Consider the following 15,638-nt stretch of genomic DNA (forward strand, 5'->3'; position numbering starts at 1 on the left):
GTTGTTTTTAGCCGCTACAGAGCTCTGTGACAACGGCTTCAGAGCTCCATCACAGTTCTGTCCTATCAGCGGCAGTTGGTAGTTCAGTTAACCTGATAAAAAGTGACTGTGAGCGAGTTACAGGGAAGCGCGAGCTGCCGGTCGTTTCTAATAAAGAACTCCCAAAGAACATGTATTGCCTGGGTGAAAGTCTAGTTTTCCCTGGGAGGCAAACTCCACTCTGCAGCTTGAAAGCACTTTGTTTTATGACCCACCCATCCCCCCTAACCTCCTCCCTACGCGGTCCATAGCATTCTTATACAGCAGCAGTCAGTGTGGTGCAAACAGCAAAGAAAATCGTGGAATGCTTACAAATTACAGTGCGTAACTTCTCGGAGCTATATGTACGTATGGTTCATGAGAATAGGCTAAATTTGTTGCATTTAGAAATCTCAAAACAGGTTGGTTTACATTTTTTAATTTGCATTTATTGCATTATATTTAACCTGTAACAGATCTATCTCTTCTCATTTGTCTTGCACCATAACTCATATGTAGAACTGTATGTAGTTGGACATTGTCTCTACTTCCTGCCACAAACTTTGTCTTTTATTTGAACAAACACAGTGTCTGCCCTCAAAATCACGGGGTCAGACAGGAACATTGATCTTTGAATAGTATACAAAAACAACACCAGGATATTTGATCAGGATATGTATTAATCTAAAATTTGTCAATCACACTTGGCAAAAAAAGTATATAAAGACCTGCTCTCTTTGCAGACATGCATATAACAGCTGCTTCCAATGCGCTTGAGAGCTTTAAGGTAGGTCTTTGGTAGAATTACTGATCAACTTTATTCTTCCTTTTATTTTACATATGCAATTTTGTATGTAATGTAATGTAACCATTACTGATAATCAAGTGATACTAAAGTTAATCTATTAAGCTATTTTTCTCTTTGCAATTTAATGACTAAATATGATAGTGTCTCCAAACTTACCTCAAATATAAATTGTCTCCTGCTACAGCACTTAGTGCTACAGCACTTATTTACTAGCACTTATTTTTAAAAAAAGTAAGTAAGTATATTATTTTTGTTGTATCTATTTTCGGTGTTGTAATTTGTAGACTAAGCACTCGTCTTACTGCCGGTAGCAGTAGCAGCAGAGAGCAGAAGCCAACAGACAAGTGTTATTTAAATAAACTCCTGGTGTACAAACTTTCCAATCCATCGTTTTATGAGTGCATAACCTATTTGTACTACTGTAGAAGTTTGGTATCATTTCGGGCATTATTAGTGGGATCATTTATGAGATACACAGTTGGATCCATTAGCGCCTGCACTAAGCTATTCAGCTGATCACGCTAACTCGTCCAATGTTCGACCCAGCTGAAAAAATTGGAACAAAATGGATTGTTTGGCTCGAGGTCATGGTGCAAAGGACCCTAGGGTGAAATTACTCCGAACCATCACTTTAAGTAATTACAGCTATCCTTAGTAACCAGTTAGCCGGCTCTTGTGCCCTCTGCTGCCAATGCTTGTTTTCTTGATGCTGTGTCTCATTTCTAGATCCAGTCCCGTCCTACAACGCGTTGGCAGCTGAGTAGGAGGGAGTAGGGAAGTATTCCTTGACCCTGAACCCACATAGCACGATAGAGTGGAAAAATTAAGTACATACAATTTAAACATTAATTTATTTTAGAACTGACTTTTTCACTTTCTATAATCAAACTTTTTTTTTAATCATTTGGATACATGGGAGAAGGACAGCAATCTGTTTGACTCACGCTAAAAAAAAAAACAGTAATTTAAGTAAAACTGTCTTATATTCTAAGTCTCTTTTAAACCAGCCCAGTCTCATGGCAGTTCGTGAAATGGTTACGTTATTGAATCTATTGATCCATGAACTGGGCACGATTATGTTGTTTTTTTCGTGTGGTGATTACAAATTTTAATTTAATGTATTTAAATGGGAAGCATATTTCGTGATCACAGCACGACAACGGTAGGGAGTAGTATGAAAAGCAGAAAATCTGCGTAGGGAGGTTGGTCGGGGTGGTGGATGGGTCAAACAACACAGGACTTTCACCCCAGAGACCGGGGATCGTGTCCGGTGTGTTGCGGTTCCTTTCCGCGTTATTCTCTTCCTAACCTCAACCGTCTCGTTGTTGTCGGCGTGTCCTGTGTGTGACGGTTCCTTGCCCAGTACTTCTTTTCCTAACCTCAACCGTCCAGTTGTTGTGGCGTTTCATGTCCCCGTTGTTGTGTGCCACAGAGACTGCGGATCGTGTCCCTGCGGCCAGGGATCGTGTCCCCGTGTGGCGGTCCGTCCTGTTGTTTTCGCCGGCGTGTGGCGTTTAATTTCCCCGTTATGGCGTTTAATTTCCCTGTTGTTGCGTCCCCTAGAGCAGCCCAGTGTCATGGCAGTTCGTGAAATCACACAAGTCACATTCCAAAATTATAACCTGTACACGAAATAAACGAGAAAATCGTGACCTGTACACGAATCATTAAATAAAAATTACTTGACTATTTACGAACTGGCGTGAGACTGGGTTGTTTAAACTGATCGACTGAGTTATGTTTCAACGTGCTTTATCATAGAACAGTGGTACATGTAATTGGCTGCGTGGCTCCTCATAGCCCTCCATTGTAAAAGGTGACGCGTAGGTGATAGGCTGACTGTATGGTGGTACATGAAAAATAGCATTTGGTTGATGTAACCTTCTGTCACTTGTCTCTCTTTTTGATCAACTGAGTGTGAGGAAGAGGCATCAGGGGAAATGGGGACTGTCCATTTCTCCGACGCTCCATTGTTCCGACCTCTCAATAATCCAAAAAATTCCCTTTGGTCCTAAAGCCCACTAGTCCTGGTGGCCAAATTACGAATCCCATTATGGCCACGCCAAGACCTGCCCGAATCAGCTTGATTGGTTGGGGTTAGGTATTTGACTTTGAGTGGTTAAGTTTAGGATAGCTGATTGGTCACGGGATAGGACCTGTACAAATGGAGTTACGTTACCTTGCGTAAGCATGGACGCCTGGCCAATAAATGCTATTGAAGGGCGGGTCTTGGCGTGGCCATAGTGGGATTCGTAATATCGCTGGTGGACGTCGTGTGGGCTGTAGGACCAAAGGGAATTTTTTGGGTTATTGAGAGGTCGGAACAATGGAGCGTCAGAGAAATGACATGGCACCAGGGGAAATATCCCCTCTAACTACGAGTGCTTCATGCTCCATCTAGCACAGTGTTTCTCAACGGGGGCGGTACCGCCCCCCAAGGGGCGTTCAGAAGATGATGGGGGGCGTTGGAAGCAATATTTTGTAAAGGGGGGCGTTGAGGTGCACTTGGCGGGGCGTTTGTTTGAAAGCTAGTTTAAACCAAAGATTCACAATAATACATGTTTACACTTAAACTACTAAAAAAATAAGTGGTCTGCAACATTAAAACCTGCCAGTTTACAGCACTGCGACTGGACGAGACGGGTACCCTAACTTTTCTGTGCTTCTGTCAGCTTTGTTTGGCGCAGCGCCGTGCTGCCTTCATGGAAACGCGACGTAAGAGCATCATCTTAAATGAGCTCTGTAGCTACAAGTGAAGCTGCGTTCAGATAAGAAAAGAAAAAAAGCCATTGCCGCGACGTCCTGTCGTATTCTTTAATATTTAATATTTATTTAATTATTTCCATTCGGCAGTAGGTGTCGTTCTTCAAGTCGTTTGTCATCACCAAAATACTTTTCTGTGTGCGTGCGTGCGTGCGTCTTCTGCTTTTACCCTTTGATAAGTGCCAGCTTGTTTTCCGTTGAAACAATTTGATTTTAGATTTGAATTTTGCTGGCACAAAAAAGGTTGAGAACCACTGATCTAGCATTTAATCACTCCATGGAAGACTGGACACCAACACAATACATCTTGGTTTTGTGCATGTCTATGGCTGTGCATGGTTATTTTGGATGTTTGAATTTACACATTTTAATTTATTTTTCATGTTGATGACATGCATGTTTGTTTGTGTGTATTGTATTTATAAAGTGGCTATGGTCTGCTTGCGTGTGTTTGTGCTCTATTGTTTATTGTGGCTGCCAGTTGATTTGTGCTTGCCTGTACCATATATCTGCATGGTCTTATTGTGTGCTTGTGACCACTGATCACTTAAAGCGTAATTTTGGTATTTTCAACCTAGATCCTATGTTTTAATGCATTTGTGTCTAAGACTGATGTAAACAAACAGCTTTGAAATTGGTCGACTATTGTGCGAGAATGCTGTAACCGATAGTCATGAACCGAGCTGCAATGTAAATCTATAGGGCAAATGCGCATCCTCAATGCACATCCACTAAAAGTGGGTGTTTTTGCCACTGACAGGCTCAGATTGTTATTATAAGTGTCTGACAACATTATTGGAAGATGGAGACATTTCCATTATCCTGTCATGCTTTTGTGTGTAACTTACTGTTGCCAGGGCAACACAGAAACTTACCTCCGCTCTGTCTGCTGCTCTCCCCTCTTGGAACTGCATTTTTCTTAAGGAAAATCTACTTTGGTATAAAGTTTCTTCTTCTCTTTGGCTGGCAGTAGTCGTCCCTGGTCAAAATGGTCACTGCAGACCCAATAGTCTGCAAGGCGATGTGCATGGAGTGTTAGGATCCAATTGTAGCTGTATGCTAGTATAACTAGCTTCAACTTCAGCCTGTCCAAAGAAAACGTCAGAATTTGGATATGTGTAATTACAAATCTTTTAGATAACACAAAACTATGCTGCATGCCAAAAAACTTTCTGGAACTTCTATCCCTACTTGTGTTCCACACTAGAACTAGAAACATCCATGGTTCTACACCGCTGTCTTTCGGCAAGTTACCTTGGGAGATTTCAGAACGAGATGAGAAAAAGTATTATGCTCACGTTCTCATTGCACACAAAATACAAAAAGGAAACATGCACTCATAACATGCACACACACACACACACACACACACACACACACACACACACACACACACACACACACACACACACACACACACACATCATCATCAGAGCAAGGTCAAGCCTGACAGCTGGCAGATGAAGAGCCACTTAGGAGACCTGTCTCTTGTCTTTATCCTGTGCCTCCCGTCTGAGAGCTCGATGCTCAAAGAGTCTATTGATAGGAAATAAACGATGAAGTCATAGTTGTTCTCAGTGTCAAATGGAAGATAAATTAACAGAATAAGTGTTAAGGTAGAGTGAAAAAGTAGAACAAAATTGTGTAAAATTACAATTAATCCCATAATTAGTGGAGACTTAATCATGTTGGGTGTCTTTGGGGGATGCTCTCTCATCAAGGTGCCATAAACCAGCTTGAAGACTTAAGTAATGCAAGTATGAAGACATATAATCACATCTAATGGCATGCAGAAAGAATATAAACTGTAGAGTTTAATAGGCAATGACATATCATTGTATGTAAGATTGTATGCCAATGCATACAATACAGAAACCCCAGCACAATGGAGTACATAAATCTATATTAAATTGGATTAAGAGAATAAAACTGAAAAGAGAAGCAAGAATAAATAATGCTTGACCACAACATAAAACCAACCTTCCACCACACCCAAGGTACACAATGCCCCGAACAAACTAGAGTTGGAAATTAATGCTTCACATCATCAGAGCTTAGAGGAGGGATTGGAGAGTCTGTGTATGTTCAATATTGTTGATTTTGCTCCACCAAGCAGGCCTATCACCTCTGAAAACACAGGAGACCCACTATGCAGATTATAAATATGCATGGAAATCAATACATATTTGGCAGTGGGGGAGAGAAACAGTGCGAAAAACACAGGAAGAGAGCAGATGCCCTGGAATGTTCATCTTCAATTATTACAGTCATTTATTCTCTTTCTCTCTCTTCCCTCTGCGGCACATGTGCACATACTCACTTCCCTACCTTTGCACACACACACACACACACACACACACACACAGATAATCAGGCACAGACACACCTATGCATCCACAGCAGGAGAGGGAGAAAAAGAATATGTCCAGATCAGCAAATTATCCATTCTTTTCTCTTCGACTGTCCCTGTGGGGCTGTGCAGTGTGTAATAGCAAGTGCACTCCTCTGACGATTAGCCAGCCTGTATATTTGTCATTAAAGGTCCATAAGGGAGGCCAGGGAGCACTCTGAAACACAGGTTCATTCATCCATTGACTTCCATCCGACCTATATTATAAAGTTCACAGTTCAACACAATTTGGATTCTTTTTTAAATTTGGAAAAATACAAACTATAAAAGAGTGCTTACACAATTATTACAGGATCTTACAGTAAATAAAAATGTTTTACTTGCAGTGTATCATCTTGAGCTGCAGATTTAACAGGACCGTAGCCAGGAGCAATTTGTAACCGAGGTCCAGTGGCAGCAGTAGGGTTTGGGTAGTTTTTTTTTTTTTTAAATCAATTTCCTGCATTCCAGAGTAGTAGTTTCCATCTACTCCTAAACATCATCATACTCTGACTCATGTCTCTGCATCATCTTTTCCTTCTTTCAGTCTAAGATGACTCTGTAACACTAGTCTCGCATTGACAGACCTTCCTCCACCGCGCTTCGGAGGAGGGTCTGGCTAGTCCACACAACATTCTGGGATGGGAGAAAAACATGCTCTGGTTTATTGACATTTTTTTTTAACCAATCACAATCGTCTTGGTTGTCGCTAAGTGCAACACTCAATGATGGTGTTGCTGCAAAATTGCCTCAGTAAGGAACTTGTTTTGGTGGAACATGTTTACGTTCAAAAATTGTTTTAGTCGTGGAACAGAAAACTCAGATTGGACAGATAGTCTAGCTAGCTGTCTGGATTTACCCTGCAGAGATCTGAGGAGCAGCTAACTGGAAAGTCCTCATAAATCGACCAGAATTTAGAATGGCAACACAAAGAAAGTGGAAGGTAACGGACATCCGGCGGAATTTCCGGCAGCACCTGAACAATCCCGCAATTGAAACGTTGTCGATATAGACTATTGTGGCACTAATTTCTTTAGGCAGAGAAGGTGATTTTTCTACACCCTAAATTGCGTTAATAAAATTGTTTTTGTGTTCAAAACATTTTAAAATTAAGTTTTAACTTGAGATATTGCAGCTGTAGTCTTGGCCCAAAAGGATACATATCAGCTTTTGAAAATCAAACCATGTAAACCTATTCTGGTGCAACCTCTAAATACAATTATGAACCTGAAAATGAGCATCATATGAATACTTTAACATTGCTGTTATTTGCTGACATCGAAGTTGGAAAGGAGAGTTAAACACAAGTTTACCTGATTGCTGTTCCCGCAATTCACTCTCATGTTGTGTTTTTTATTTATTTTTTTTTTCGTGACGAGAAGGATAGTTCTGCTTCATTTTCTCATCAAAGTTGTTTACCCCCACTATGAGGGGGAAGCGAGGCCCTTGCATAATTTGCAGTGGCTACGCACTTTTGTAGTGAGTGTATGGTCTGCCTGGCTTTGTTTCAAGCTCTCTTGTGGAATATTTGAAGAGTTCTTGGGGGTCCTCTGCTGGCTACAGGGCCTAAGCAGGCATTTAATTACCTTATTGGCTGGCTTTGTATACATCACCACATCGAACCATTTACCTCTGAACATAGTGATACTGCTAAGCCAAGCCTCACCAAAAAAACATGCTTCATCACATCTTTCAAATAATACAAACATCTCACCAAAAGAAAGACATGTCACCCTTAAAAAAATAAGCACAACTACAAACACTATCAGCAGTACATGTCTGCACCACTGCAAACACTACCACCAATACAACAGACAACACCAGATGCAAGCTACATAAACAGTATAGAATATTAATGCCATAATAATAAGCATTGATATTAAACATTACCCTTTGAAGTGTCTACTCCTGATTATTTCTTGGCAGCAAAACTCCTGACTAACCCCTTGAATTCCAGCTCCTGAAGAATGTCACTTACAATGGACATCAGCGTTAGATGGCTCAGTCTCTCCTAATGTACGTTTTTTGGTATTTTTTTTATTGGCGCTCTGACGTGGACAGGTCAGCATCTCTTGACAAGTCAAGTAAGCATGAACAGTGTCATCAATGGAATCTCCACATTTGCAGGGTCAGTCTTGTACGGATCATCTGGTCTTGTGCTTTCAGCAACTACCGTACCCTCAGTGTCACCTTCTGCAGGCTCTCCACTTTGCTGGTGCAGGGGCGGAAGCTGCCCTTCGGCGTACAGATGTACTTGTTTAACTCAGAAACTCTTCACAACTGGCATTTGCAATACGGAGATCTGCTTGTCGGCTTCTTGGCTAACACCACTCTATTGACACACAATGCTAGCGTTAGCGCTAGCTGCCGCAGAGTTGTCGGGTAGCTAAGTCACTTTGGGATTTTATAAGTAACTCCTGGTCTTGTTTTTCTTTTCTTTTTCTGGACATTTCACTTTTGAGCACCAGAGCTCTCATGTCTCTGCATTGGCATTGAATGTCCCCCAACCCCCCCTCCCCCCATTTATTATTGTTTTGTTATAATAGTATGATATTATTTATAGACATTTAGAGGCTCTTTGAAATCCAGGGCCACTGGTCTTCAGCCCAGGAAAGCCTTTGCATTAAATCATCACTGCCTATAATAAACAGCTGCCTTTTGCCAAGAGGAGCAGTGGTTAGGACATTTACTCACTTTGTGTCCTGTTAAAATTAATATAAACACTACCACTAGTTAACAAGAGAAACTACTGTCTCTGTTAATGGCAATGGCTGTAAGGACATCTTGTCATTATGGGAGATAAATGTGTCCCCCATATTATGCTTCTTTATTGTCTTTATTGTGAACCCTGCTCTGTAATGGACATTCATTTATAGTAAACCCAACACAATGGCCTATGTGATAATAATATACACATTGTGGCATCTATGTACATGTATCTGATTAATTTAGTATGCTTTCTGGGAGCACTTGGTCTAATAATAATAATAATATGTTTATTTGATTTTTGGAATTACTGAAATTGTTGGGTTTTTGTAAATTATAGAGTGTGGTCTAGACCTACTTTATCTGTAAAGTATCCTGAGATAACTGTTGTTATGATTTGATACTATAAATACAATTGAATTGAACAGAATGGAACTGAATTGAATTGAATAGCACCTTTTACAGACAAAATCACAAAGTTCTTCACATGATAATCATTTGTAAAAATACAGTAGGATCCAACAGAAGATAAGCAAGGAAAAACAATTGAAAGACCAATGAAAATCATTTAAAAAAATGAACTATTCACTTTCTCACACTCCGTCTCTCTTTTCCCATTTGGTCTTTTATCTATTTCTTCCTCCTGCTGTATTCTTCCCTTTCTTTTTTTCTTTTCTTTCACTCTTACACTTTTTTCTTCTTCATTTTCTCTCTCATGTCCTCTTTTAATTTCCATCTCCCATGAACCACTCTCCTTCTCTCCATCGCTGGCCTCTTAATAAGCTCCAATACATGCAAGCCATTGGCTTTTAATGTGTACTCCATATAGACCAAACAGGTGCATCATTAATCTAAGCTCTTTGCAGTGCTAGGTCTTTGAAATGGTAACTGGATAATACATTGTTTCTTGTGTGAGCCAGGGTATCCATATTATCTACCATCACTCCTTAATAAATTACACCTGGAGAATGTCTCTGTGTGCCAAAGCATTGTGTTGCTGGACTTCCCTGGTAGATGAATGAATATAATACAAGTGTGTTCTCTAATTACCCCTTGTTCTCTCTTGCTAACACCCACACATACTTTCCGTCTCTTTCGCTAAGGTTTTCACCAGGTTACACATGCATAATAGACTTGATGAAATTACCTAAATAGTTTAGAAAACAGTACACTGTACTTAGACAGTTACCTATTAGAGCAAACTGGCAGACTTTAAAAATGTTAAACTGGCTTCTTACAGTATTTTGTGTGTTATATGGGCAGCAACTTGTATTCCTGTAGTAATGTTGTTTGTGAAAAGGGTTAAAGTATGCCAGTGGACAATATTTATCTACAAAAACTGAATCTTGGAAAAGGAAAAAAAAACATTTTGGGAAATGCATAACCAAATCTCGCATCTACCTAGATTTGCGGCGATTGCTAGGGTTGGGTTATATGGTAACTGGTTACATGTTGGATTCATTAGATTCAGGTCCTGGTTGGCAAAATACAGATTTTTTGCTAAGCTCTGATGCTAAAAAATATATCAAACTTTTTAGCATGTGTCTCTACACCAGAGAATCAATTAAGTGCCACTAGTACTCACCAGCACTTTTAGTACCGGCACTTTTAAATTCTTGTACACATCAGTACCCTTAATTGTTATAGTATTATATATATAATGTGCTGATATTTATAAAAAAATAGGTTATACATCATGATTTATTATAATGTAAAATCTGAAATTCAGCACCCTCATATAGCCCAATGGAATGATCCTTTGTTTCATACACTGCAAAGATTCGACTCAGTTCCCATAGAGTGAGGACTGGCTCCCATGAAAGCACCAAAGTAAAAAGGAGGGGGTCTCTCATATCTGAAGGTGTCTGCCATATGTGGCATTGTAATTTAATCTTAATCAACGCTCATTATCCATCCCTGTGCGATCTCTTACCATTAAAGACGTTAAATAAAAATATAGGCTACTACGGACGTAGACCTGAGCCTACCCTACGCTCATGAACGCAGCATGACTGCACTTCACCACACCAAATGGGGCGGCGCTGCGGTGCAAATTCAACTCATGTTTAGTACATGTTAACTCAAAGATTCGCAGAAAAAATATAAACGTTGGATGCCATTAATCGGCGTGCAAAGTCCTTGAAATCCATTCTGCAGTAAGCATCATATAGCCATGGCAAAAAGAAAAGGCAGTTTAATTAATTTTGGTTTTACTAAGAAATTGTGTAGCGATGATGTTATTAGCACGACTAATTCCCTTACTGCAAGCCCCGTTAGCACACCTCCCACCGGGTTGACAACGCAAGAAGAATCTGAAGAAATAATGTCCTCTCTGGCTGAAGCTGTTCCTAACCCCTCTTGCTCCTCTCTCTCCCGTTAAATTGGAACAGCCAGCAGTGGAGAGACTGGAAGAGCCGATATACATAGCTGTTTGTTAAAGGTACAGTGGAGGATTTTCTTTTTCCGGGTGGATCATCAAGTCTATTGGTCCTCCTAGTTGTCAATCATTCTGGTGATATGTTTACGTAAGCTTTCAGGTGTATATGTGTGGTGAGCTTGAGCTACGGTTTCAGCCATTCATTGAAGCATTGAAGCTTTTGGGAGAATATTTCACACGCTGACGTGCGCTAAAAGCACAGGTTGGGCTTCCCACTGATGCCTCAGTTGTGAAGTTTCTACTCCACAGGTAAAGTTTGGCATGCTATTTGGAGAAATCCATTTAAAATCACTGCTAATAAAAGTTGATGTAAGCTATGATTAGCGATGCTAGCCCTGGCACAAGTCACGCACCGCGCACACACGGTAAACATCTCAATTTGTGAAAAACTTTTGGAAAGTAGGCTTGTATGAGCCATGACGACAGCAACTTGTAAACAGTGCACTCTCGTGCACACGTTTAATAAGCGTTCCCTCTCGGGAGCAGGCAGAGTGTTGCGCATGTGCATTTTTTCAAAAAGTATAGAGGGCGGTTCTTTTCTAAAATTCGGGAAAATCCTCCACAATACCTTTAAGGATGGAAGCTTGGGGTGCATCGCTAAGGTCTAATTGAGCAGAGGAACTATGGTATTCTTCGGTAGCCTGAGTAACTTTAACCGTTGTTCATGTGAAATCTCAAAAACAACCTGATGCTTTGTTTATAGACTATTTGTGGCTGGCTGTTTGACCTATCTATTCCTGTCGATAAAGTATGATATGATAGGGTAAATCCTGTAGTGCATACACTTGTAGCTGTTATGTATTTTTGTAAGTCGCAAGCGCACAACTCCCCCCACGAAGGCCACGGTATAGTTCGAACACTGATTCGACTGTGAGATAGGCAGTCTGGTCAGGATCCCTTGAATCAAATAATTGAATATACTTGTATACTTATACTACATATCATGCAACTGCTGGGAAAGCCAAAGACAAGCAGGGAGACAGAGGCCAAAGAGAGATGAATAGCTAGATTATTTGCTAAAGCCTTTTAGAGATTGGCATTCTGAAAATCAATGCATTAAATGAACTGGTTTGTCTGTGTCATTACGTTTTTGGGTGTGTATATAATATAAACTGTTTTTCAATGTCTATTTCTAACTGAATAATTATATTCAGATGGTACCTGTTTCAATAACTTGTAAGGTATAGAAGCTCTAAAAAGACATGAACGAAACGTGTATCTTTTATTATAACATTTATTCAAACATTACTATATACTGTACACAAGTATATTCAACATGAAGCGGCGATCAGACTCAGCTGCTGATGATGGTGTTTCCAGACTGCAGATAGAAGGAGAAAGCTTTAGGTTAGTCCAGTAGTTATCCAACCCGTCCTGGTAAGATTAGAATTGTATCACAAATATATGTAAGCATACTGTAACATTAAGGTACTTAATGTAACTGTGTAGTGGTCTCCATTATAGTCTTAACTGACAACTGTTGACCATTTAACACACTTACACCTAGCTCCTTTACTGTGTTAGTGGGTGTTTATCAATGGTGTTGTTATGACTTTTCATATGTTGGTTGTAGCCTAGTTGCTTGTGTGTCTATAGTACTATTTAACCTTTCTCACTTGCAGTTTACTGCATATCATACTGCCTGTGGTAGCTCATTAGATGGTAGTGTTTACCTTGTAGTTGCTGATCATATTTTGCACTGCATTTATTTGAAAGCTAGAAGCTACTGGACAATGAGCTAATGTTACATGCAGTAAACTACAAGCTATTGTAAACAACTAGTGTAAGCTTAATGTAATTAAGATTTATTAATGCAATTCTCCTTACCAGTTAAGTGTTATGACAACTACAAATATGAACTCCCACGAATTTTTTATTTTATTGACATGGGATAAATAAGAGAAAACGACTATTGCTTACATTAAAGCCTATCAGTGTCGGTAACGTTACCTACCTTGGCACGTTGCCGACAGAATATTCTCTTCCTGCAAGCAGACTGACGCTGATTCACCTTCTCAACAAAAAAATTTAACTTCACAGTTCCACATCCATTTCGCATTGACATTTTGTCCAGTGTTTTGAAATGCAGCGCGGAAGTGAAGGCGGCGAAACATTTTCAATGACGCAAGCACACAATGACGTGCACTTGCTAGCCTGTTCCAATGTACATGCTCTCCGAATGCTCAGGAGGAGCCTGGCCTAGCCTCTGAAGGATCCTTCCTTGGAAGGACTAGTCCTACCAAGGAAGGATCCTTGACATTGAGAAACGGCTAGAAAATCAGACCGTCAAAATAAAACAGGAAACAGGAAATACAGACACACGGGAAAACCAGACAGGAACTACAGCTAGACAAAACAAGGGAGAAAACACGGGCTACAACAGAAAACAGAACAAATACACAACAAAAACAGGAAACAAGAACAGAACCTCAAAACCAACAGAACTCAAACCCAAAACCATGACACAATGCCAGAAGGCATGGAGTGTTTTTTGCAGGTGTGCTTGGAGTGGAAGGTATACTAGCTTAATAAAGATATGATTATTCTTTCAAGCTCTTGTAGAGACAATAAAATCTGCTAGTCGGGCAGGCAAGACGCTCCGATTCTGAGATGCTCCCAGTGATATGGCACATGACAGAGAACAGAGCAAAACTGCAGCCCAGCTGGAACGTGGCACCGATGCACCTGGTGGAAAATCCAGGTAAGACAGCAAGTCTATTTTTCAAAATGAGAATTCCTTTAAAAGACACAGAGAAGGGCCTTATGTTAAAACCGGCAGTGCTTACTGTGATCTAAGCAAATTGTGTAATAGGCTCTTTAACCTTGCACTCTTTATGGCGTTTCATTTGTCCCAGGGCGCATCACAGAAACATTCTCATCAGCCATGTCATTTAACTACATCACTCCCTAGAAATAAATAAAAAATGATAACACCATCTGGAAGCGAGTGCAGTGAAATTTGAAAAACTCCTTTTTTTTTTTTTCTTCCGTCTGCCTGTCTATTTCTTTCTTACTGTCTTTGACAAAAAAATCTTTTCTTTCTTTTCTCTCAAATCTCTACCAGTGATTCATTTTCCAGTATGCCAGTGATGTGTAAAGAACCTTTTGTCTTTACAAGCAAATGGCACCCTGTGGTTTTATTTATGTGGGGTTTAGTAAAATATAGGGTTACAGCCTTATGGTAGTCCTAAAATGGGGTTACTGCTTATTAATCTCTGTCAAAGGCACAGTTAGACGTCTGGAGAACAGACAAACATACATGCACGCCTCAATGAGCACCCACACGTGGACACGGACACACACATTCTACATAAGAGTGTATTCAAAATTTCGTAATTAGACACACACACACCTGGACAGAGACAATCAGTAGGCTTCAGTTATTGACAGAAATGACATTATGGTTTTAAATGTGACTCATTTTAAAGTCAAAATGATTGGGTCATTATGAACTAATTTTCAAAGATTATATACATAAAATTGTGTACACAATATTTTATTGTAGTTTATAAAATTGTATTGAATAAAATTATGAAAAAGTCAGTGGCCACGTGTTTGACTCTGACCTGCGGCCCTTTGCTGCATGTCATTCCCCTTTCAAATCTAAGCTGTCCTATAAAAATTAAGGCCTAAAATGCCCCAAAAATTATCTTAAAAAAATGGCCCTTCACAAAGTCCTCAGAGCCCTCGATGATGTATTTAAATTGCATGTTTTGTCCAATTAACAGTGTCAACCCCAGATTTACAAAAGCATTGGTTGTTTTCTGCTTGATAAATTACTCAAGAAATTAGCCATTCATCAAAATTGTATGTTAATTTTCTGTCCATCGACTAACTAATTAATGAATTGCTTCAGCATTAATATAGTGTGACCTGACATTGATCCACTGGCAACCACATGATGTCTGAACACATGAAGAGATTAGATGCAATGTCATTTCTCTATACACCCATGGGAAACCCCTAGAGCCCTGCAATTCCTCTATGCTATTCTTTGCAGTTCTTTTATCTCACAAACCCACTGTTGTCTGTGGTCTTTCTCCAGTGTACTCGCACAGTGAAATGCACACATGCACACTGCATTGATACAATTTGTTGTACTCGGGCCAAGTCCAGGGATAGCCTGAGGATGTGGAACAGTTGGCTGCCACATTTGGCTGGTTCCACACTGTTAGTCAGATATGGGCTCAAGTGTACAGGGGGAATAGTCTTTTAAATTATACCTACCCCACTGTCTCTGTCTCACATGTTTGTGCACAGTATGCAAATGTGTAAGATACATATGTACTGTGCACGCATGTGTTTATACATGTGTATGTAATGGATTGTGTGTGCGTGTGTACTCTGTCATTATTTGACATGTTTTTTTTCCTGAACATAAGCAAGCTGTCCTGTCCAACTGGTCCATTACGCCCGCTAGTGAAAATGTGTGTGTGTACTCATGCAGGCTTAATTTCCCAACTCTCATATCTTCTCGTTCACAACGTCTTTTTTTGTAATAGATCTGTTAGGCTTTT

This window comes from Perca flavescens, chromosome 6 (assembly GCF_004354835.1).
Source record: "Perca flavescens isolate YP-PL-M2 chromosome 6, PFLA_1.0, whole genome shotgun sequence".
Lineage (NCBI taxonomy): Eukaryota > Metazoa > Chordata > Actinopteri > Perciformes > Percidae > Perca > Perca flavescens.